The sequence below is a fragment of the Molossus molossus genome, unplaced genomic scaffold (assembly GCF_014108415.1).
Source record: "Molossus molossus isolate mMolMol1 unplaced genomic scaffold, mMolMol1.p scaffold_m16_p_8, whole genome shotgun sequence".
Lineage (NCBI taxonomy): Eukaryota > Metazoa > Chordata > Mammalia > Chiroptera > Molossidae > Molossus > Molossus molossus.
In genome coordinates, this window is record NW_023425402.1 from 72,433,397 (window position 1) to 72,460,086 (window position 26,690).

Consider the following 26,690-nt stretch of genomic DNA (forward strand, 5'->3'; position numbering starts at 1 on the left):
GAAAGCTAAGTCAAGGGATGGGACAAGAAAAGGGTTCCCTGTGTCAACAGTACCAGAATTCTGCAGTCACCCAAGCTTGAAGCTTTGCAGTCATCTTTTATTCTTTCCTTAGTTTCTCTGAGCTCACCAATCATCACTTTTTGCTCAGTCTTTCTTTTTATTTATTCCACTTTTTTTTTTTTATTTCTTGTAGATGACAGCTGGGTACTGGGCAAAAAAAAAAAATTATCATTGTTATTATTCCCTAGATTATCTCAGAAGCCTCCTAACTAGTTTCCCTTCCCCTAGTTTATCCTAATATGTCTGACACATCTTGTACAACACTATGTTTTTATAATAGCAATAGGGCTGGAGGTCATATGTATACCAGAAAGAGTAGCTATCAGTTTTAGAGGGCTTTCTATTTGCCGGGCTAAGAATGTTACAAATGATACATCATGTAATTCTCAAAATGTAAAAGCAACAGCACCTATAAAAAAAAAAAAAAGTAGCATTTTTGAAAAAAAATCTTAAAGAAGAAATTGGGGCTTAGAGAAGTTAAGTAACTTGTCCAAGATCATGCAGCCACCAAGTGGCTGAACCATGAGTAACACCATGATCTCAGTCTGACTCCGGAGCCTCAGATTGTAACTCTTCAATTATGATGACTCTTTTAAAAAAGCTAATGTTATTCTTCCAAGTAAAATTCTTCAGAGACTTCCAACAATTTTGGAATAAAACCGAAACTCTTTAGCTGGACACACAAGGCCCTGCTAATGTCTCTCACCTCACAACCCTTACTCCTGCACCCACGCCCTGTGTTGCAGGTTCACCAAATAACCAGCCATTCCTGAGACCAGAGGCCCTCCTTTCTCTGCACCTTTGTTTCATCCTACCTTATTCCCAGGTGACTTCCTTGTGATTTTCCCAGGCTGGGTTCAAGTGGTACCTTCTCTGCCATAATAGATTAGAGGCACTGTACTCTGTGCACCCCTAAAGCCTCTGTACACCCCTAAAGCCTGACACACACTTTTACTTGTTTGCCTATTGAATTCCACTTGGTTTTCTTGCTTGTTTGACTTTCCCAGGAAAATAAAATTTCTAGGGATGAAAAAGGAGCTCTGTAGCAAGACTGGCAAGTTCAGTGGTAGAAAGTAACCTCACAGAGTGATCCGATTATAAATTCCTAACTGGGTATGTCATGGTGGGTAGTCTAGCTCCAGGTGTATAATTTTTTTGGTAAAAGGTTTATCTGTACCTTAAGCAAGCCCTGCCCATTGTTCTTGTGCATCTAGGTTAACACATCTTTGAAATGCCAGAGTAATCTTTTTTTCCAGACCCCTTGAAGGCATAACCACCCTGAAGAGAGCACATAATCTGTTAGCTGTTCTGTGTGAACCCTGAGAAAGTAAGACACCTATTAAGAAGGTCTCCTAGTGGTTCACTGGGCTCAAATTTTTTAAAACAGAATCTAGCAACCATTTTTGCACAAGGGACCTCTCACACAAACTGCACTTCATGGAGAAGCTGGCATTGGACTACCTGCCTCTGTGCTGAACTGCCTGCCTGCACTGTGTTTCTTCCATCTGAGCCAGCTCTTATAAAGGGGTTCCTGGAATCCTATTTCAACCAACAGGACTGAGGCTCTCCCTATCCAATCAGAGTTGTACAGCTCCAGCCAATCAGAACAGCTCTATTCTAAGCAATCAGGACAGTGCCTTTTGGACCAAACTGTGAGGATATGGAGTCCTTATTTGCATGAGATTGGACCAATCAGGGACCAGGAGTGGAGACTCCTATCCATATAAGCCAGCTCCACTCTGGCTTTGGGAGTGTACTTTCCAGTGAAAACTAAAGATTTCTGAAGATTGTTTCCCCCCGCTAGAGTTGAAACACCAAAGATGTCTTGCCAGAGCAGAATGGAGCAGGCCAGCTCAGGGTAAAACAGACCACAACAGAGCAGACCATGGACCTAGCACAGTAGAGCTGAATAGCCAGAAAGGGGCCTGACCCCAGGGCAGCCTGGCCCCAGAGCTGCCCCACAGCCATGCTATATCTTACAATTGATCTGTTTTGCACTGAATAAAGTTTCCTTCTTCACCACACCCCAAATTGGGGATTCCTGTTGGCATTGAATTGGCACCAACCATCAGTTGACACCTGCAATCCAATCCCCACCATGCTGTCTCCCACCCTCATGTAATCCCTCAAATCCAAATGCATAAAAAAAACTTTGGCCCCGCCATTGTGGCTCAGTGGTTTAGCACTGACCCATGCACCAAGAGGTTGTGGGTTCAATTTCTGGTCAGGGCACATGTCCAGGTTGTGGGCCCAATGCCCAGTGGGGGGCATGCAGGAGGCGGCCAATCGATGTTCTCTCTCATCAGTTTCCATCTCTCCTTCTCCCTTCCTCTCTCTCTAAAACCAATAAGGAAAAAAAATAAATAAAAAGAAACTTCGAACTGCCGAACTGCCATTCTTCGGAGCATTTGATATCTTTCTTCCTGCCATATGTCATCAATTTGACTCAAACAAATTTACAAAAATTCCCTACAGGTTTGGACATTCTTACATCAACATTTCCTACTAAGCATTTTTAGGGAAGAATGAATATTCAGTACATAAGTAACACTCAGTAACTATTTGGGGCAGAGAGTAGGGGGAGGAGAAAGAAAGTCATTGGGATAAGATAAACACATGCAAGAATTCACAATTGAGGGCAAAAGTTCTACAGTGTGAAAACTGCTGAAAGCACTAAAGGAGTGACTTCTGTCTATTGCCTCTCAGTCCCCTTCTTTCCTCTCTTTTGTTTTTTTTTTTAATATTGAATTCCTTTGCCAGCCTCCTAAACCAGTTTTCCTGCTTACCATCCTCATAGCAAACTGCTATCATTTTAATCTTCTTAAATCATTCTGCACAATAACCTTTAACAGATCCTCATTCCCTGGTAGATATGGCTTGGAATGTAAGGCCAAAGAATGTGTACTTTATCTGATCTTTATCAGAAGTAACCTTTCAACATCCTCTTTTTCCATTCCTGCCTTCCACTAGCCCTTTCACTCAGCCAAATTGGTTTATTGTCTATTTCCACATCTGATCCTGTCTCCTTTGCCATTCTTTTGGTTGATATTCCTTCCCCTCCCAACAGACTCCTGCCTGTGTTTCGAGGTCTGAATAAAAACTACACACCTCTTTTAGACTTCCTTTGTCCATTTCTGCCAAAATAATAATTTTTTTCTTTTTTGAATTTTTCTAGTTCCTGCAACTCCCACACCCAACAGCTGCTCCCCCCTCCCCCCACCACACACACACACTGAATTTAAAGACGCTTCTACATCTGATTTACTGAAAAATATATCAGAACAATTTCACAGTAGTTATTCAATTTTATACCAGGACAAATCAATGATCTGCAACTCCTGCTAAGCTCTTAGCACTGCTCCCAATTTTTTTTACATGCTAGTCTAGCCATCTGCCTTCTGCTCATTTTCTCATAGCACTATTCCAAATCCTCTGCCATTTTTCTCAGGATCTCTGCAGATAGGCCCTTATACTGATAATGACCTTGTTATATAAATTCACAAAAATTCCAAATCTATTTGACATTAATCAATTGAATTTCCTTTTCTGAATTTTCTTATATCAGAAAATGTATCTACATTTGCAAATCTTTCCTCCTGGGACAAAAGTTTCTACTTGTCTACCTACCCAGTGTCTAGTTTCTTCTTCCTTAGTAACAGAATCTTACTTTTATAGAAGCAGAAAGATAGAGACTACATTTCTTAGCCCTCCTTATAGCTAATGGCCAATAAAAGATAAGCAGAAGTCCCTGAGTGGTATTTCAGGAAAGTGCCTTAAAGGAGGCAGACTCGGCTGGGAGTTCTACTCTTTCCCATCTCTCTTTTCTCTTTCCTTTTGCCTGGAACTCAGTTGAGATGGCTGGACCTCCAGCAGATATCTCTAATCATAAGGTGACCTTAAAAATATAAAAAAATGTCCTAGCTGGTTTGGTTCCACGGTTAGAACATCGGCCTGTGGTCCAGAGAGACCCAAGTTCGGTTCCCGCTAAGGGCATGTACCTCGGTTGCAGTTTGTCCCCGGCCCTGGTTGGTTGTGCTAGTGGCAGCCATTCAATGTGTCCCTTTCACATCGATGTTTCTCTCTCTCTCTCTCCTTCCCACTCTATCTGAACAAAAAATGGAGAAATGTCCTTGGGTGAGTATAAAAAATATATATATATAAAGAACACAAATAAAAAGAAACTGTGTTCCAGGTATACCTTCAGATTTGTTTACAATATGGGAGACACATTATCTTCTTTCTATGTAAGGTATAATTATTTTGACTTTTTATTATATGTACCTAAGACTAATATTTTTTTTTCCATGTTCAAGACTAATCTTAAGGATATGTTTTCAATGATAGAAAAGGTGGTTAAATCTCATATCTGTGTTCTTGATATTATTCCCTGTTGTGTGTAATTCTATCAGTTAACTCTTCCCTTGCCTTTCTCAATGTCTTCCTCAAAGCCTATAGTCAAGCTCAAGTCTCTCGGGCATTAAAAAGAAAATTTTTTAAAAAAAGAAAAAAATTATTAAATAAGTTTATCCCACTGTAGGTACCACCCTGTCTCTCTCCTTTCTTCAGACACATTTTTCAGTGAAATAATAGTTTTCTCCTTCTTATTTTTCTCTTCTTTTTTCACTCATAGTCTTCAGTTTGGCCTTGTCTTATGCCACACCACTGAAGGTGGTCCACCTTATGTCACCAACACCTTGCCATTTGCCAAATCAAATTATTCCTCTTTCATCCTCACTCCACTCAATCACTCTCCACTGCCTGAGACAAGGACAGTTTTTCTCAGCCTTCTGCAAGTCTGTCCTTTTCATTTCTTCTTTAGCTGACAATCCTTCTCAATATATTGCAGACTGGTCTTCCTCTTTCTATCTCTCAGAGTTGATGTTAACTAGGAATTTTGGCTGAAACCCTGGCCGAGTTCTTTTCTTCCTCTACACACATTACCTAGTCTCCATGCCCTCTGGTCTATGGCTTCAACTGTTGATAACTCTCAAACCTCCACCTGTCCCCAGACTGATCTGCTGAGATCCCAACCTACACAGTCATCGCCTATATAGAATGTCCTACAGGTACCGCAATTTCAATTCACAGATACAAATTTTATGATTTTCTTTAAACCTTTCATTTTTATGTATTCTCTGCCTCAGTCAAAATCATGTCAAATAAGGTCCTTAAGAAGCATCCTAATCTCCTCTTTTTTCCTTATAGCTGATCAGGAACAAATTATCTGAATTCAAACTATTTAGTATCTTTTCTCTTTATCTGCTTGCTCTTTATCCCACTGATCCTGTCTTAACTCAGGACATCTTTGACTCTTTCTAACTCTTTGATAATCTCCAAACTCAACAGTCCTATGCTCCCCCAACAATCCTCTCCTCTGTAGGTAGAGTGTTCTTACTAGAGTATAAAACTGCTCATTTGAAAAAAAATGTTTTAATAAAATAATAAATAGATATATCAGCAAATCATAGCTATAGTAATCAAGGCTGTGTGGTATCATCACAGGAATAGACACATAGATCAATGGAGCAGAATAGACAACCCAGAAATAGACCCACACAAATTGGCCCAACTGATTATGGACAAAGATGGAAAAGCAACTCAATTGAGGAAAGACAACTTTGTCAACAAACAGTGCTGGAGCAATTGGACATCCACAGACAATAATGATGATGATGATGATAATAATAATAATAATAATACTAGAATCTTGATTAAGTCAAGATTCCTTAAACAAAAATTAGCTCAAAATGGATCATGGACTTAAATGTAAGTGTAAACTATAAAACTTTTAGAAAAATATCTAAGAGAAACTCTCAGGATCTCAGGTTTGACTAAGAGTTCTTAGACCTAACACACAAAGCACTATTCATAAAAAGAAATTTGATAAATTGGACTTCATCAAAATTAAAATTTTTATTCTGCAAAGGATCTCGTTAAGAGGATGAAAATACAAGCTATATAGACTGGGAGATAATATAAACTATTTGCCAATCACATATCTCACAAAGAACTAATATCTAGAATTTACAAAGAACTCTCCAAAATCTACAGTAATAAAACAAACAATTTGAAATGGGCAAAAGATATGAACAGACATTTTACTGAAGAAGATAATACAATTGAAAAATAAGCACATGAAAAGATGTTTAATGTCACTAACCATAAGGAAAGGCAAATCAAAACATAATGAGACATCTATCACAATGGCTGAAATAAAAACCAGCACAATACCGAATGAGGATGGTAAGGATATAGAGAACTAGATCACTCATACATTGCTGGTGGGGATGCAAAATGGTACAATTACTCTGGATAGCAGTTTGGCAATTTTTTTATAAAAAACATGATTATCACACACAGCCACAATTGTACTATTGGTCAATTATCCCTGAGGAATGCAAACTTATGGTCATATAGAAACTTGTATATAAATGTTTATAGCAGCTTTATTCATAATTGCTCCAAACTAGAAAGAACCCAGATGTCCGTCAATGGATGAATGGTTAAACATACATTACTACAGAATATTATTTAGCAATTAAATGAACAAACTATTAATATACACAAGAATCTGAATAATCTCCAGGAAATTATGTTGATTAAAAAAAAAACTGATCCCAAAAGGTTACTTATTGTATAATTCCATTCATATAACAATATAAAACATCTTGAAATGACTAAATTATAGAAATGGAGACTCCATTAGTGGCTGCCAAAGGTGAATGAGGGGGTGGAAGTAAGAAGGAAGTAGGTGTGACTGTAAAAGGACAATGTGAGGAATGATGGAAATGTACTTTGGATGTATCTATATCAATATTTGTGTTGTACTATAGTACTATAGTTTTGGAAGATGTCATCATTAGGGAAACAGGGTATAAGGTCCACAAGATGTCTCTGTGTTATTTCTATCAAATACAAATCTATAATTATTCCAAAATTAAAAGCTTAATTAAAAAAAAATTGACTCTTGAAGGCTACTCATTACCTTGAAGATAAAGGCCATATTTATGATGGCATGCGAGGCCTTCCATCATCTCACTCCTGCCTAACTCCAGTCTGTTCTGCTATATACCAGTCAGAGTTCTTGGGCAAACTAAGAAACCAATTTGGGCTCACTTATGCTGAAAAATACATACACTGAAATAATTCCAGAGGTTCTCAGAATCAACAGGAAAACTAAAGAGCAAAGCCTGAAAAGCCAGCAGGAAAAAAGGCAAGATGGATGGGCAGAATTTGCTCAGAATCTTGCCACAAAGACATGTTAGTGAGGAACTAACATCATCAAGGGACACTGGGCACTGCCACTGGCTCCACCACCAGCAGCACCACCAATGGATACTAAATGACACTGTCCCCTTCAGAGGGTCTCACCCAGACTCCAGCTGATAAGGTTCAGAGAGCTATCATAGTGGACAATGGAACTCTGCCTCCCCGACTCACATAGCAGATGCCCCACATGTTGAGAAGAGACATCCCAGGAAACGATACAAAATGAAAATCAAAATCTCCACCGCATCTAGCCTTCCTCCAAAACTCTTTTTCTGAACCCACCTAAGTCTTAAAGTCCCCAAATGTGTCTTGCTTCCTGACCATGTTGACCTTTGTTTAAGCCTTCCCTTTTGCCTGGTATATCATTTTCCCCAATTCCTCCTATTTTTCCTACACTTACCAGCCTCTAACTTATTTGATAGATAAATGTAGGTACCTGTTTATCTTTGAAGAGTCAGAAAAAGTGTCTCCCTTTTTATTAATTCTTTCTTAACCATTTTATTCAATAGAATTAACGACTTCTTTATTCATGTCCCTACAATGCCCTACACCCATTTCGGTCATTTGTCTCATATATGTCTCACCCAATTCATTCTAACCTTTTTACAGAAAACAAATATTAAATGTTGACAGAAAACAAATGTTATTAATCTAAAACATAGTTTGTAATATCTTACACAATTTAATATTTGTGTGTAGCTGTGTTGTTTTCCCCAAGCATATTGCTCTCTCCTTGAAGATTTCTGACTCATATTTCTTTGTATCGCAAGGAGAATCTGGAATGCCATCCTATGTGTAGGAGATCTACTTTGCTTTCACTCTTACTCCACCACAATCTATTCTCCAAATGGCAGACAAAGTAATCTTTAAAACTATACATCAGATCTGTTTTTCAACAGCTTCCCATTCACTTGAAATCTAAACTCCCTGCCTAGCTTGTCTCCAGCTTTCCCCTTCCTCTTCATCTCACTTTTTTTTTTTTTCCTTTACTTCTCTGGTCTAGCCACAGTGGCCACAGTTCTGGTCACTAAGGCAACAGCAAAGGCTTTTATCTGACCAGCGACTTTTTACTCACCATTCTCCCAGGCAAGAATGCTCTTGTTCAGACACCTTGCAGATGGATCTTTCTGTGCTGAGCCTAGGTAATACATCCTTAAAGAGGTTACACCTAAGCACCCTGTCTAAACTAACAAAACTGCTGAACGCATCTTCTCTCTTATCATGTGTTAAAGTTTGACCTGTGTCCCTTCAAAAAGATATGCTGAAATCTTACCACCTCAAAACCTCAGAACCTGACTTTATTTGTAAACAGGATCTTCTCAACAAGATTTAGATTCTTCCTTTGGCTCTAATATAGTCTTATACCTTAGGATCCTTTACCTTTATTTTATCCTTTATCAGTTCTTCATTGAGTCATCTCAAGTGGTAAAAACACTATCCTGACACTAGGAGAAATGATAAGAATCTGTTAAAATAAAATAAAATAAATAATATGAAATATATTATGGAGAGCTTAAGTTATATAGAGAGGAAGATGATGATGATGATGATGGCAGAATAGCCTTAATATTTAAAGCAGATGGTCACAATTTAACTCTGAATTTATCCCAATTTTATCAACCAGAGAGTATAATTTTCAGACTAGACAAAGACCAGATTTCTGACTGAGACTTGAAAATAAAGAGAAAACTATGATTATTAAAAGCCAACATGGGAAAAAAAAAAGAAGAAGAAGCCGACATGAACACAAAAAGAAAAGAAAAAAATGCCAAATTAACATCAATTTCTTTTTTCATATAGAATTGTTATTACAAACATGAAAATGTTCACTTACAATAGTACTTATGTCAAAGGTAGATGCTGTGTTTCACCACAACTGCTTATAACCAGCTAAAACTATTAAATGACATGGACTTGGAGGAGCCCAGACATGCTAGATCCTTACCCTCCGTAACAGCATTCCTGACCAACGACAATGGGCAACTTCAAAAATCAGCCAGCACTGAACACTCTGCTCATTGTCCTATCCAAAGAGTATTTTGATTTAAGAACACTCATACCTGTAAAGAATTTTTACAAGATTTTATTTGAGCCAAACTGACAACAGTTGCCAGGAAGCAAGATCTCAAATGCTCCCCAGAATGGCAGTTTGCAGCTTCTTTTATGCATTTGGAATTAAGGAGGGAACATAAGAAATATTACATGAAGGTGGAAGAAAGCAAGGAAGGAATCAAATTACAGAATAGTTCACAAGATTTTCTCCTTGATCTCTCTTCAGAAGAAGGGGTTTGAGAAAAGGAAGTTCAAAGGTGTGTTAGCCTAGGTACACAGAAGCAATGGACAGGGCTTGCTTAAGGTAGAGATAAGCCTTTTAAGAAGTTACTGTCCTGGGGCATGACTGCCCACCATGACCTGCCCAGTTAGGAATTTATGATCAGATCACCCTGTGAGATTACTTTCTGCAGAACCCCTTTTTCAATACTTGAAGAGCATAAGCAGATAACTCCATTTCTCACACTTCTCCCCTTAGTGAACTTCTTTACTGATATGTGAATTTCTTTACTGATATGAGTTCCCTTGCTTACAAGTAAATCAATTCAGTTTGAGGGGAGGGGGAGTCTTTTCCTTTATTATTTTTTAATTTTTTTTGCAATTTTTATTAATTTATTTTTGTTACAGATGTTTCTTCTTTTTCCACCCTTGATGCCCTCCTCCCAATCCCACCTTCCCTCCCCCAGCATTGTTGTCTATGTCCATTAGTTATGCATATGTGCCTATAAATTCTTTGGATTATTTCATCCCTCTTCCCCACCCCCGTTTTCTGAGGTTTGTCACTCTGAACCGTACTCCTTTCTATGTCTCTGGGTCTGTTTTGTTCATCAGCTTATTTTGTTTATTATATTCCACAAATAAATGAGATCATGTAGTATTTGTCTTTCTCTGATTGGCTTATTTCACTTAGCATAATGCTCTCCAGGTCCCTCCATGTTGTTTCAAAGGATAAGAGATCTTTCTTTCTTACAGCTGCATAGTACTCCTTTTTTTATCCACTCATCTACTGATGGACACTTGGGCTGCTTCCAGATCTTAGTAGTTGTAAATAGTGCTGATGTGAACATACGGGTACATATATTCTTGTTGATTGGTGTTTCTAAGACTTCTTAGGATATATTCCTAGAAGTGGGATCACTGGGTCAAATGGCAGTTCAATTTTTAATTTTTTGCGGTAACACAATAGTGTTTTCCATAGTGGCTACACCAGTCTGCATTCCCACCAGCAGTGTACTGGAGTCCCCTTTTCTCCACACCCTCACCAGCATTTGTTGTTTGATGATTTGTTGATGGCAACCATTCTGGCAGGTATGAGGTGATGATACCTCATAGATGTTTTAATTTACATCTCTCTGATGATTAGTGACATTGAGCATTTTTTCATATGTCTCTTGACCATTTGTATGTCCTGTTTGTAGAGGTGTCTATTTAGATCCCTTGCCCATTTTTTAATTGGGTTGTTTGTCTTCCTTTAGTTGAGTTGTATGAGTACTCTACATATTTTGGAAATTAACCCCTTATTTGATGTATCATTGGTGTTTATGCTCTCCCATACAGAGGGTTGCCTTTCCATTTTGATGATTGTTTCTTTTGCTGTGTAGAAGCTTTTTAGTTTGATGTAGTCCCATATATTAATTTTTTCCTTTGTTTCTTCTTGTCTTAGGTGTTTTATCAGTGAAAATTCTGCTGCATATGATGTCTGAAATTTTGTTGCCTACATTTTCTTCTAGGATTTTTATGGATTCATGAGTCATATTTAAGTCATTTATCCATTTTGAGTTTATTCTTGTGTATGGTGTAAGTTGATGGTCTAGTTTCATTTTTTGCATGTAGCTGTCCAATTTTTCCAACATCACTTATTAAAGAGGCTGTCTTTAACCATTGCATGATCTTGCCACGTTTGTCACATATTAATTGAGCATGATGTCTTGGGTCAATTTCTGGGTTCTCTGTTCTGTTCCATTGATCTATCTGCTTGTTCTTGTGCCAGTACCAGGCTGTTTTGATTACAGTGGCTTTGGAGTATAAACTGAAATCAGTTAATGTGATCCTTCCAACTTTGGTCTTCTTTTTCAGGATTGCTGTGGCTATGGAGGGTCTTTTTTGGTTCTATATGAACTTTAGAAGTATTTTTTCTAGTTCTGTGAATATGTTGTTGGTGTTTTGATGGGGATTGTACTGAATCTATAGATTGCTTTGGGTAGTACGGACATTTTAATGATGTTAATTCTTCCAATCAATGAACAAGATATGTGCTTCCCCTTTTTTATATCTTCCTCTATTTCTTTTTTTCAATGACCTGTAGTTTTCTGTGAATAGGTCCTTTATTACTTTGGTTAAGTTTATTCCTAGGTATCTTAATTTTTTTTGCTGTGATGGTAAATGGGATTGTTTTTTTAGTTTCTCTTTCTGTGAGTTCATCATTGGTGTATAAGAATGCCGTCGATTTCTTGACATTAATTTGCATCCTGCTACTTTTCCAAATTCATTTATTAAGTCTAGTAAATTTTTTATGGCGTCTTTGGGGTTTTCTATGTATAGCATTATGTCATCTGCAAATAATGACAGTTTCACTTCCTCCTTTCCATTTTGGATCCCTTTTATTTTTTCTTCCTGTCTGATTGCTGTGGCTAAGACTTCCAGTACTATGTTAAATAAGAGTGGTGAAAGTGGGCATCCCTGTGTTGTTCCTGTTCCTCAGGAAAATGCTTTTAGTTTTTGCCCATTGAGTATGATGTTGGCTGTAGGTTTTTCATATATGGCCTTTATTATGTCGAGATATAATCCCTCTAATTACACATTGCTGAACACTTTTATCAGAAATGGGTGCTGGATTTTGTTGAATGTTTTTCAGCATCTATTAATATGATCATATGGTTTTTATCTTTTATTTTATTTACATGATGTATCACATTTATTGATTTGCAAATATTGTACTTACCTTGCATCCCTGGGATGAATCCACTTGGTCATGGTGAATAATTTTTTTGGTGTATTGCTGGATCAAATTTGCTAATATTTTATTAAAGATTTTAGCATCTATGTTCATCAGAGATATTGGTTTGTAATTTTCCTTCTTTGTAATATTTGTATCTGGTTTTGGAATTAGAATTATGCTGGCCTCATAAAACAAGTTTGGAAGTCTTCCTTTTTCTTAAATTTTTTGAAATAGTTTGAGGAGATTGGGTGTTAGTTCTTCTTTGAATGTTCGGTAAAACTCCCCCATGAAGCTGTCTGGCCTGGGCTTTTGTTTGCTCGGAGAGTCTTGATTACACCTTCAATTTCCTTAGTGGTCATTTGTCTGTCCAAGTTTTCTATCTTATCCTGGTTTAATTTTTGGAGACTATGTGTATTAGAGATTTTTCCATTTTGCCTAGATTGTTCAATTTATTGGCATATAATCGTTCATAGTATTTGTTAACGATCCTTTGTATTCTGTGGTGTCAGTTGTTACTTCTCCTTTTTCATTTCTGATTTTGTTTATTTGGGTCTTTCCTCTTTGTTTTTTGGTGAGACTAGCTAAGGGTCGATCAATTAGTTTATCTTTTCAAAGAACCAGCTCTTTGTTTCATTGATCTTTTGAATTTTTTTTAGTATCTATGTCGTTTATTTATGCTCTGATCTCTACTATTTCTTTCCTTCTACTTTCTCTGGGTTTTTCTTTTTGTTTACATTCTAGTTCTTTAAGTTGTGAGGTTAGATAGTCAAAATTAGACATTTTTCTTATTTCTTGAGGTAGGCCTGTAGTGCTATAAACTTTCCTCTCAGGACTGCTTTTGCTGTGTCCCATAGATTTTGTGTTGTTGTGTGTTCATTTTCATTTGTTTCCAGGATGGTTTTAATTTCTTCTTTGATCTTCTTTGTAACCCATTTATTATTTAATAACATGCTATTTCGCCTTCACGTGTTTGAATGATTTTGTTATAATTGAGTTCTAGTTTTATGCTATTGTGATCTGAGAAGATGCTTGATATGATTTCAGTCTTCTTGAACTTGTAGAGATTTAGTCTGTCCTGACATGTTGTCTATCTTTGAGAATGTACCATGTGCACTTGAGAAAAATGAGAATTCTATTATTTTAGGGTGTAATTCTCTGTAGATATCCATTAAATCCATTTGATCTTGTGGATCATTTAGTCTGCTTCCTTGTAAATTTTTTGTCTAGAGGATCTATCCAGTGATGTAAGTGGGGTGTTAAAGTCCCCTGTTATGATTGTATTGCTGTCAACTTCTCCTTTGAAGTCCTCCAGAAGTTTTAAAATATATTTTGATGCTTCTATTTTGGGTGTATATATGTTTACCAAGGTTATATTTTCTTGTTGCATAGATCCTTTCAATATTATGTAATGGCCTTCTTTGTCTCTAGTTATGGCCTTCATTTTGAAGTCTATTTTATCAGATATGAGTATTGCTACCCCAGCTCTTTCTTCCTTACCATTTGCTTGGAAGATTTTTTTCCATCCCTTCACTTTCAACCTAGATGAATCTTTTGTGGTGAGGTGGGTCTCTTGTAAACAACATACATATGAGTCATGTTTTCTTATCCAGTCAGCTACTCTGTGTTTTTTGATCAGAGCATTCAATCCATTTAAATTTAAGGTTATTATTGATATGTACTTATTTATTGCCATTTTTGTTTATTGTGGTTATATTTTTCTTCTTATTCTACTAACTAAAGCAGTCCATTTAACATTTCTTGCAGTGCTGGTTTGGTGCTATATATTTCCTTAGCCTTGTTTTTGTCTGGGAAGCTCTTTATTTCACCTTCTATTTTGAATGATAGCCTTGCTGGATAGAGTAGTCTTGGATTCAGATCCTTGTTTTTTATTACCTTGATTACTTCATGCCATTTCCTTCTGGCCTGTAGTGTTTCTGTTGAGAAGTCAGCTGAGAGCCTTATGGGGGTTCCTTTGTATGTATGTAACCTGTTGCTTATCTCTTGCTGCCTTTAGGATTCTCTCATTGTCTTTAATTTTTGGCATTTTAATTATTATGCGTTTTGGTGTGTGGTTGTTTGGGTTCTTCTTACTTGGGATTTGCTGTGCTTCTTGAACTTGAATGCTTTTTCCCTTCACCAAGTTAGGAAAGTTTTCTTTTACCATTTCTTCAAATATATTCTCTAACTCATGTTCATTTTCTTCTTCTGGAACTCCTGTGATTTGGAGGTTGGTATGTTTCGAATTGTCCCACAGTTCTCTTAGGCTGTCTTGCTGTGTTTTTAACTGTTTTTTCTTTTCGGTTTTCTGATTTGGTGATTTTTTTTCTATCCTGTCTTCTAACTCACTGATCTAGTCCTTGGCTTCCTCTACTCTGCTAGTTATTCCTTCCAAGGTGTTCTTTATTTTTTGCTATGTCATTCTTCATTTCCAATTGGTTGCTTTTCAATGTTTCTATATCTTTACTCATGCTATTGAGATTCCTCATTATCATCAGTCTGAACTCTATCTCTGATAGCTTGCTTACCTGCATTTTATTCATCTCTTTTTCAGTAGAGCTCTCTGTTCTTTCATTTGGGATTTGATTTTTTGTTTCACCATTTTGGCTGCCTCAGTGGGTTTTTGAACCTGCCAAATTTTCTCTGTGGGTGTTGGTGTTCTGCTGATTGTGGCTCCCTCTACTGAGTTTGGATGAGTATGGAGGACCCACGTTAAACACCACTGTCAAGTCTTACTTTCCTGGGTACATTTGCAAGCCCAGGAAAAGTTCAGTTATCCTCTAGCTTTTTGCCTGGATATCATTAGTCTCAGTTACTTGATGAGCCTTGTGTTGTAGCCTTCAATTGAATGAAAAAAGCCCTCAGGTGTTCAGGGTAAGAGGATTTCCAGAGGGTGGGGCAGATGCTTGCTGACTGTTAATAAGCCTCAATTTGCATTTTCTGGCCTGGCTGAAGGAGGGACTGTTGCTTCTCTCCGGGCTCTGGGAAGGGGCTCTATGAGTAAAATGACTACTATACTGTGAGGAGTGATTTAGCAAAAAACTCCCAATGCCCTCACAGCTCTCCAAGCTCCCAAGTCTCCATACAGTTCCAATCCAGTCTGCCTTCCCTCTGCTAGAGCCCAAGGTGAGTGGCTGTAGCTAATTTAGTGTTCTGTCCTGGCCCTCTGCACTGTGGAGCCAACTTTGGATGTTCACCCCAAGGGAACTGCTGACAACTAAAACAACTACTGTCCACGGACTCCCAGCCCACCCTCTCCTGCCTCTGCAGTTTCTACTAGGCTCGATTTAGTGTCCTTTTCCTGTCCCTGGTATATGAGTCCTCTCCAGCTGCTTTTCTGTTGCTTTTCCCCAATGATTTGTCTTTATTTTAATTGTAATTCAAGTTTGGTCCTGGGACATGGTATATGTAGCTTTCATTCACTCCATTGCCATTGTGGAATCTATGGGGGGAAAAAAACTCTTAAAAAATATTCTAAAGATATTATCAAAGGTGATTAAGTGAAGAAGTTGTTTCCAAAAAGACTGAACAGACTCCTATATACAGTCTCCTAGAAGCAGCTGATAACCTTTTCTAGAATGGAGATAGGTATCCATGTTACATTCACATGGTTTGTCCTTGACTGTTAAACAGATACGTCACTAATCAAGGTTCTCATCTATCTACCAGCAAAATTATTTTAGTAATCCTGAGGAGACTCTCTAGTCTGCTAAAGATGATCACAATTCCCCAAAATGATAAAAAACTGAAGCAGTAGAAGTCTGTTTGTTTTCTTTTTCCTTAAGCCCTCTCTTCTGATATTTTGATAAGCTTGAGATAAAAAAGATTTGTGGTAGTCTGAGCATCAACATATATATTATTAAAGTATTATTTAATATTAAAGCTTCTTACTGTTACTCTTGTAAGTTTCTTGACTAATTCCGAACTCCAAGTGCAAAGTAAGATTAGCAGAGCTATGCCCCTGTTGGGGCTTAACTTCTTTCAAAAGATTAATTTTTACTCAATATTGCCATGAAAAAGATTTTTTTAAATGTATATTAGATAACAGTAAAATTAGATAGAATCACAAGTAGCTAAAGAGGTGAACACAAATAGCATTGCCTATTAATTGGTGTCTCTTGGTTGCAAGTCTGCTGTGCACTGTCACAGGGAGACGGAATGGCCTGTGGGTGAGAATTCTCATTCATTTGGCATTCCTTGGCTCTGTGGTCTTGGATAAATTATTCACTGCTTAGTTTCAGTTTCTTTATCTATTAAATGCTCACAGTTCCTTGACAGTTACACATACCTTATAAAGTTGTTATGAGAATTAAATGAGAAAATGCATTAAAATCTTTAGCTCACTGTCTAGGACATGGTATGTCCAATAAATACTCGTTTTTATTGAAAGATATGTAAGTGGGCCATCCTGTGGTACCCCTGCCCTCTCCTTGTACCACTGAAAACAGTTATAGGAAATTATTATATTCGAAGTTCACTTTCCATCTCCAAACAAAAGCAGAATGTACACCATACATCCAACTCCAAAAGTATTGCCACATATGTAGCTAAAACTGTGGTTCCATGAGCATGTGAAGGAGATGGTTACACTGCACTGTGACCAAGAAAACATCCTTTAAAATCCATTTTAAACATCTCTACTTTCCCCCAGGATTTCTTTCCATAACTACTGTCCCATCTGTCATTTCTTAGTCCTCAGCCTCCCCAGTGTACCCTTCTCCCCATCTCTCCTTATTTCTTCATTTGCATATTTCTTTACATTTTTATAAATTGAAAATACCAACTTACAAGTTTGTGTGAAGTAAAATAGATTATATCTGCCTCACCTCCAGTAGATCAATTAAAGTATGTTTCAGTCTTATAGTTTGTTTTAGGATTTGGTGTCAAAAGATTCCAAAATACCAAAATGCATTACAAAAATTTAGAGGATAAAAATAATTTTATGGAACACTGGAATGCTTTTGTTCATATCCGTTAGAATGCCAAAGTGAATGGATGATTGCAATAGGTTCATCTGATTGCAAGTTACCATATTGACTACAGTATGTGGTTGGTCAGTTACTACCCTCCAGGGGCTGATCACCCCATGTCGGGGCAAGGAGAAGGGGCTCTAATGCCTGGGAAACACTTTAACTTTATTATTATTATTATTATTATTATTAATCCTCACCCAAGGATATTTTTCTATTTATCTTCAGATTGAGTGGGAGGGAGAGAGAGATAAACATCAACGTGAGAGGGACACATCGAGTGGTTTCCTCTCTCACGACCCCAACTAGGACTGGGAATAAGCCGCAACTGAAGTGCATGCCCTTGGCCAGAATCAAACTTGGGACTCATTGGTCCACGGGACGATGCTCTAACCACTGAGAAAAACCAGCCAGAGCCTGGGAAGCACTTTTAAAAGTGTGTTTCTGCCCTGGCCGGTTTGGCTCAGCGGTTAGAGCGTCCGCCTGCGGTCCGGAGAGACCCGGGTTCGGTTCCCGCTAAGGGCATGTACCTCAGTTGCAGTTTGTCCCCGGCCCTGGTTGGTCGTGCGGGTGGCAGCCACTCGATGTGTCCCTTTCACGTCGATGTTTCCCTCTCTCTCTCTCTTCCTCTCTCTCCCTCCCACTCTATCTGTACAAAAAATGGAAGAATGTCCTCGGGTGAGGATAAAAAAATAATAATAATAAAAAATAAATAAATAAATAAAAGTGTGTTTCTGCCTTTTAAGAGGGTTACAAACCCTGGCATCACAGACTTAATGCAGGTTTCCCTTTTCTGAAAATCCTGTTGGCACCAAAGCAGTGGGTGTGCTTTAGCCCCATGGATGAAGTGGAGGAGTCTCCTTGCAATTGCTTTCAAAATGGGAGGGCCTCTGAGAAATCTAAGAAAAGGTCTATATGAACCAGGTGGATTGAAAGCCTCATTAAAAGTAAATTATAGGTGTGTGTGCATGCATTTATGTGTGCCACAACTTCTCTGTTGGTGAGATATTTTGGAACATATGGAAGGAGAAATCTATCCCAGATAGGCATGTGGGAAAAGAAAGTAGTTAGAAGAAATGAAGTGACATCTACACTGAGTCTTGAAGAAACCATATAAGTTACCCAAGTGAAAAAAACAGTGAAAGAATGTGTCTCCTATAGAGGGAAAGCAAGTGTAAAGACCCAGATAAGCTGGTATGTTTTTAAGAACTAAAGGCCAACCTAATTTGCTATTTTCAGGAGGTCTTATCTGGGTACAAAGCAGGCTCTGCTGAGTTGCTCACATGAAACAAAAATGGATTCAGGCTGAGAGACCTGCAGATGGTCAAGGGAAACTTGCTGGATGGAGCTTTGGGCCACCTCAGTCCCTCTCAGCTGAGACATAAAGAAAGCATAGCTGGGTTGGCATCAACATTCACAAATTTGATGTAGCCCAATTGCTTCTAAACCTTTAATGTTCATGTGAACCATCTGGGGATCATGTCAAAATGTAGATTCTGATACAGAAGCTCTGAGGTGAGACATGGGAGTGAGTATTTCTGATAAGGTCACAGATGATGCCCAGGCTGCTGATCCAAAGACCACAGCTTGTGTAGTGAGAGTTTACTGACTCAAATCACAGCTTGCTCTCTGAGTGCGACATCAGCAGATCCTCCGCTCACAATCACTTACCTAGGAAAGTGATATTATCGAATCTCTTCGATGTTTTATCCTGAAAGATATTTTAAAGACTATCTGCTCCAATTTTAGAATAAAAGAAACAGCCCAGAACTGTGAAGTGACTAGCTTCAGGTCACAGAGCTATTATTAATAGAATCAAGAATACCCAGCATTCTTGCCCAGGAAGGTCCTTCCTCCTCACCACACAGCTGCTCCTCTTCCAAAAGTTCAGTCAAAAGAGGATTCTATACAATCTTTGGTTGGCATGGTTGAGGGAAGAGGATTCAAGGAGTAGAAGAAGAAAAGAATATGGCAAGGATCATTTTGATGTGATCCTACCCAGAACCAGGTTGTGTTCAACTCGGGGTAGGACTCTGGACTTCTAATTCTCAGTTTACTTTGTGTCTTTCTAAGTATGATGTCCACAGATTATATAACCCAAACCACAGGCTTTATTTTTGTATAATGCTGCATTTATGGTACAATAAAAGCCAAAGTATTTTTTAGCACATTTAGCATTTCTTAGTATTTTCAAAATTCAAATAATATTAACAAACTTTTAACCTGGAGTGTGTGTGTGGGGGGGGGGGGAGTAGTGTCATGTGTCCAATCAGCAATATCCAATTAAAATAGATATGTAATAGGTTTATTTCTGTTAGTCAAACTGTAAAAATTTTAGTCATTAGCAATAACAAAAAAAAATGTACTGGTTCTTACTTATACATACATGATTTTATATAGAAACAAAGAAAAATTCTTATACTAAACCTCCCAGATTTAGACTTTTCCATTGTCCTTGCCAAGTAATTGGGCAGAGCATCAAGAATTTCCTTTCCAGCTATGCCTCTTTTTGTTTCTTTATAAATAAGTAGTATACTTAACATTCTTTATTTTGATGTTGTACTATCTCTAAGTAACCACATTCAGGTTTCTACATTTCACATTGATGGTTACTGTTTAACTGTTCTCATGTTTTCAAGCATTTCTTTTCTTTTGTTTCTTGATTTAAAAGAGAATCAAATCCCATTATCCTCATAAATTTCCTCTATTTAAAGTCAAGGTTAAAGAAATGTTTTGATTAACTTTTAGACTAGTTATTTTAATAAACTTTCAAAAATATAAAAGAATCTTTATGATGGCTAAATATTTTTTCAAGTCGATGGCCTTTAATAACTAAGCTCATAATAATGGTTTTTAGCAATGTTTATATAGAAAATCTCTTGATAAAGCATATAATATGTACAATTGTGTATAGCACAGCAATTTACAGACTTGTAATTTGTGTAATTGGTGTCCTGGGCCTTGAAAGATGGAGTCATCATTTTGGAAATATAACCAAGTCTCAAGGACTCAATGTTCTTTGAAAGATTACCAAAGTAAATATGTTCAATATAATAAAAGCCTATTAGAAGGTGGCTTGCTTTTCCTCAGTTGAAGTAAAACCACGAGTCACACCTTGTCCCATATATACAGAATGATATATATGTATTTGTTTCACTTTAGCATAAACAGTTTATAATCTGGGTGCTAGCATCATCTTCAGAAAGGAGTAATCATTCCAATGTGGTGGACTGTGCACATTTTTACATTTCCTCAGTTAATAGACATTTCAGCATATCGAACTTTAAAAAGTACAAATAAATTGTGGTACAAATTTCTGCAAACCTAGGCCCAAATGTGTAGAATGTGACAAACCTCCTTCTTAATCATTCTCTACTTTGGTGTCCAGCAGAAGGTCTGTCTCCAGCCCCTGGAGGTCATCTGTTAAAGCTCCATTGCCCAGTTAGTGTCAGATGCAACAAGAACTTCGTCCAATTACAAAACACTCATCTGCTACTCTATCAGAAGCACTTTTAATATTCATACATTAGAAGATTAAATCATGTTATTAATGGATCAGTTGAAGGAAGCATACTCTAGTGACTGCTATAAAACAGTGGCCTATCTATTAAGAGTTATTTATTTCAAGAGTTCTTGGGGCTTACCTCTTCTGCTTCACTGAGCCAACAAATATTTATTGAGCTCCTGCCATGCATTAGGCACTGGGCTGGGGCTTGGAGATATAAAATTAAATAAAACAAGCATAGTCTCTCCTGTGTAAGGACATTATTGCAAACCAAAGTGTGACCAGATAAATACTGTCAGTGCAAAGGGAGGTACAGCTCTAAATAAGGTATACATTTGTTTGGAAGTAATGTCTCCATCTCTGACATCCACAACATTTTCTTCTTTTAAAATTTATTAAACACATAATCATTGAACATCACCTACTAAGTATCAGGTATGGTGCTTGATCTTGAGAATATAGATATGAAAAGAGAGATATAGCCTGTATCTTACATACAATTTATAAAAAACTGGAGGAGACAGAATTACACAAATAGTTACAGAAATAATTAACACTATTTTCTAAAAGCTAAGACGCAGAAGTACCCAATGCTATAGAAGGACCATTGTGCTCTATTAAACATAAGTCTTTAGGTTTATACTTCATCTTTGTATCATACACTGCTTAGAAAAGTACATTGTAAAAATGGACACTTACATAAATATTTGTTGATTTATTGATTCCTGAATTTGAAAACGGGGTCAGAAAATCAATCTTCATAAATGAAAATATTAATCAAAATGACTTACTATGGTATTTATTATTGCTGTTCAAGGACACTTCCAGTTTTCCTCTTCTAAGCACACTGCAGAATTGTATTTCTCTGTCCCTTTGAAGATAAGCGTGGCCATATGATTTGCTTTGGCTAATGAAATATTAGAATTGATGTGTATCACATCCAGCTAAAAAACCTTTAAGAGGAGAGTGCAATTAAATGTATTTCTTTCCCCTACCATGGCCACAGTGCTCCAGATGAGGGGTGATCTATTAGCCTGCTTCTCTGGCTGAGCAAAACATGCAGCAGAGCCTCACTGACCAGACAGGTACCTGTAACCCAAGCAAGAAATAACCTTTGTTATTTTAGTTCTCACAGATTTTAAGGGCTGCTAAACAACAAAGGTCATTTCTGAGATAAAATATTGATTGGTAATGTGGACATCTTTTACAAAGTGTAACGGGGGGTTGGGAGGAATAGGATCTAGGAGAATATAAACTTCCTGGAAAGATTACAGCACTTCTTAAATCTTAGCAAAAGTTAGAGCTCTCCCTGAAAAAAGGAAATATCCCTTTGAAATGGTCTCTGGGAAATGTAATGCATTTGGCATGAGGAAGTTTATTATGTTGTATAGAAGTATTTTGTGTATATATGAATGATAAGAAATACTGAAAGAGAAGAGTGGACAAAAAACATGCACATTGTGTCTCTGTTGTGCTCTGATTTTAGTTACCAGTTATTATGAGAGAATTTTGGTCAGAATGAGAAAGGATCACATTCTATGACATATTAGAGTGGAGAGATCATCTGCTTAGTAACACCCAATTACCTTTTTCAGGTTCTGGATTCACTAAGCAATTTTCTCTGTTTTAGATTCCTGAATATTTCTTACTAGCTTGCCAAGTATATCTGTTATTAAGAATTAAGAATTTGAGCCCTGGCCAGTTTGGCTCAGTGGTTGGAGCGTCGGCCTGTGGACCAGAGAGTCCTGGGTTTGGTTCCCGCTAGGGGCACGTACCAAAAAAGAATTAATAATTTGACATTCTTCTATGAATTTGATTAACTAGAATATATTTTATAAATTTGATCGTCATGGGGTAATTTGATTTGTATAACGTTTCTGAATATGCATTATTCAGAATCAGGCCCTTCATTAGTGATGATTCTACTGAAGTCCTGATGCTACAGGACACTCAGTCTGAAATGGCTGTCAGTCTTATGCCACACATTTGGTGCTGGAAGAGCACACTGTCAGACAGAGCTACGTAGGTTGAAGTTATGAGCAATGAGAGAGACATTCCCAATAATAACCTTGATCTTTAAGTTAGAGATGATACTTCTAGAAGTTAAACTGTTAAAAGTTAGTTGTTAGAATGAATACCACCTCCCTGTTGTCACAACATATGAGGCAGAATGTTTAAAAATAATCCTGAACTGGACTATCTTTTAACATTTAATGTATTTAGATTTTGCCATTATGAATACTTTGAGGATTGCTATTAATAAGCATTTTATGAGAAAGGTATTATTTCTCTATTTATATGATGTATAAGCTTAACCAAATACTTAAGTAGAATTTTATTATGTTCAAAATCCCATTTTCTTCTAGTTAAATGTGCTTTTAACTTTATACATGAGAATGTACGAATGAGGCAAAAATTCATATAACAGAAATTTGATGTGCAATGATTTTGACTAGAGAAATATCTAGTCTCTTAAGCAATGGGTTTTAATAGTTATTCTTAAGTAATGACAAATGTCCCTAGTATACGGGAAAATTTTTAATGGAGGAAAATCACAGTCAATGAGATGCATTGAACATAATAACAATAATAAAAAATAAATTCAGCAGAAATCACTGTTGAAATATTAAATAAGAAAAACACTAAACTTATTAAAGATGAAAGGGGAAGCAGCAGATAACTGATCATTATTTCAAATCTGTTCCAAGAAGACACTATAGTTCATGGCTTATTTTCCTTCTGTTCATGGAATTATGTAAGAAACAATTTTTCAATTCATGCAATAATATTTATACTGCAATTTTTATTTAAATGCATTCATAAATATTAATCAATTCCTACAACAACACTGTGAGATAACTAAGAATTATCCAGAGATGACAGACTGAGAGCTTAAAATGATGTTTGGCTATGATGCCAAAGACTGTTGAGGGAATTAATAAGAGAGCTGTCAACAGAGTCCCAAATCCTGGCTCCTGGCTACTGCCAGGGCGAAGGAAACTGTCAGAGCTTTCTTGTCCTGTCTTGACTCCTGTCCTTCACAGTGACACAAGGAGTCAAAAGCCATGCTTCTACATTACCCCAGCATGGTCAGCAAAGCTATCACAGATGCTTCTTCTAGCCTAGCTCTTGGTGTCTCAGAGTTAGGTATCTCACTTCTCATTAGAAAACAAGAACATTTTCAAATCAGAGATCTGCTTCAATAAGTCTTCTATGAGTACAAATGAGAGAAGTCTACTCAGGACCTAAGAAGGAATATCATTATATTCTGCAAAGCTAAAACCGGTCATACCGGAACTGACTCATCTGAAATCTTAGTGACTAACACTTCTGTTTACATGCTTTTGATGTTAGAGAGTGTAACAGTTTGTATGTAGCTGCTGGTGACAAATGCTCCTGTTTACCAGGGACTGAGGATCTCATGGTACACATGACTTTCTGTGTTAACATTGGGGGAGTCGCAAGCAAACCCAAATGGTTGGTCACTTTACTTGTGGGTCATGAAATATGCCAGTGCTTCTTTTTATATATATATATGACTATTGAAATGAACTGAACCAGTTGTCTTATTTCTGCAGGTAAATAAATATACATACAGCAAAATTAAATTTGAGCAAAAAAATTTTTAATACATTTTTTAAAAATATACCTTTTAGTAAGCTTGGCCAAATTTTCATAGATAGTATAAGTTTATATACTATATTCAAATTGCCATGGGGTAGGACCATCACTATATATAAAAATCCATGTGGAAAACCCAATTTAAGGTTTATTCCTGGAGAGGTTAAACCGCACTTGTCTCATCCCAAGGCCTCTTCTCACCTACGGCCCTTGGCCCTATTGAGGGGCAAGGAAACTTCTTAAGTTCTCAGAGTACTGGTGAACCGGAGTGGCTGCCCTGTTTTATCCGCCGTGGCTCCACCACCGGCCCTGCCATGATGATAAGGTCCTCTATTGGAGATGAGTCTTGCTGTTTACAACCTGGGAAGGAAGAAACACTCCCTGCTCTGGGGTCTCCCCAGCATTCTTTTGAATGCTCAGTCAGCAGGAGAGAAGCAAGAGGTCAGGCTCATTTCAATCGCTCAAGGGTGTCTTAGCTCTCACCAAGGCACCTCTGATTCTCTTTTATCCACCTGCTTGTTGACCTCTTCTCTCCTTTTGGGAGAGAAACCAGTTCTCACATCATCATCCATGCATTTCTCCACTGGGAATGAAATAGACTGCTAGGTCCCCCAGGCTTTGTCTATTCTAGGACTATTCACTATCTATGTGGCTGTGACCACATAAGTTTCTTTCCTTATTATTCATCTCATAATGCCCATTTCCTCACCTGGAAAAATGGGGATAATCATAGTATCTACATCATATAGATTATTGTAAAGATTAAATGAGTTAATGGGTGTAAAATGCTTATACGATTTTTGACACAAGTAAACCCTCAATTAAAGTTAGTTAATAATATTTTTATTTTGTTGTTATTATTTAAATTACAGCTATGAATTACAAAAAAGAATAATAATAGCTTTCTTTCGCCTCCCAGAAGCTGATTCTTACAATAGAAAGCCTTTCTTTTACAACTGTTATTCTTAATAAGGACACAAATGTCTACTTTGAAATTCAGGTGAGAAATTAACTCTCTTTATTTAGAGTTCTTGTGTTCCCTCCTCCTACTGGAGACACAGACCTCAGTCTTTTACTCTGCTTAACTATGAAAGGGTGTCCCTCAACCCCAAATTCAGGCGTAAAAAGAAAAAAAAAATACAAGCGTGATATTAGTGTTCTTTGACAGCTATGTGGTCTTGGCAAGTAGCTTAAATTTCAACCCTCAAACTTCCTCATAATAATAACAATTTAGTGATTGATTAAGTCAATCAACAAATTATTTATCAAGTACTATATGACAGACACCTTGTCTGGTCCTAGAGATAAAACTTTGAACCAGACAGACACAGTCTCTGCTCTCATTGAGTTTATAGCCTAGCATGAAAGCTAAACATTACACCAATAATTATACACAAATCTAGTAATGTCAGTTGTGCTGAAAGCTATAAAGGGGATTTCACCTTGGTCAGAGGCTTCCTGAGGAAGGGACATTTAAGCTGAGATTTGAAGGAGGAGACTTTATTGAAGACTTGAAGATGAGCTGGGGGACAGGGCAGAAGAATGACTGATGAAATGAACTTAACCAGTTGTCTTATGTTCTGGGTAATCAGCTATACACGGGGCAACATAAATTTGAGCAAAATTAAAAATTTTTTCAAGGTAAAGTAATGACATGTGCAAAGTTGTGACATAGGAAAGAACCTCACACTTCCTAGGTGCTTAAAGAAGGCCTCTGTTGCTGGATCGAACAAAACAAGGACAGTGGCAGAAGGTGAGAATGAGAGCGAGAGGCTGGATATGATGGGCCCTGCAGATTCTATAATGTGAAAATGTAATGAGACAATAAATATAAAAAATTTTGGCAGTTAACAATCTTCATTTGATACTCATTCCTTCACATTTCTTAAGCGTGATTCCTTTCTGTAAATTCCTTCTGCAAAGTTGAGTTTAACTTCATTATAATTGTTAGTGCTCTTCATTTTTTAGTGTTTTAAATTAAGTTGAGCCACTTCACTTATATATTCTCATCTCCTAAATATCTATATATCTGGCCCTGGCTGGTTTGGTTCAGTGGTTAAAGCATTGGCCTGCAGACCAGAGACTCCCGGGTTCGGTTCCCGCTAAGCGCATATATCTCCGTGGTTTGTCTCTGGTCCTGGTTGGGTCGTGTGGGTGGCAACCACTTGATATATCTCTCACATCACTGTTTCTCTCTCTCTCTTCCTCCCTCCCTCCCTCCCACTCTATCTGAAGATAAATGCAAAAATGTCCTCAGGTGAGGATAAATAAATAAATA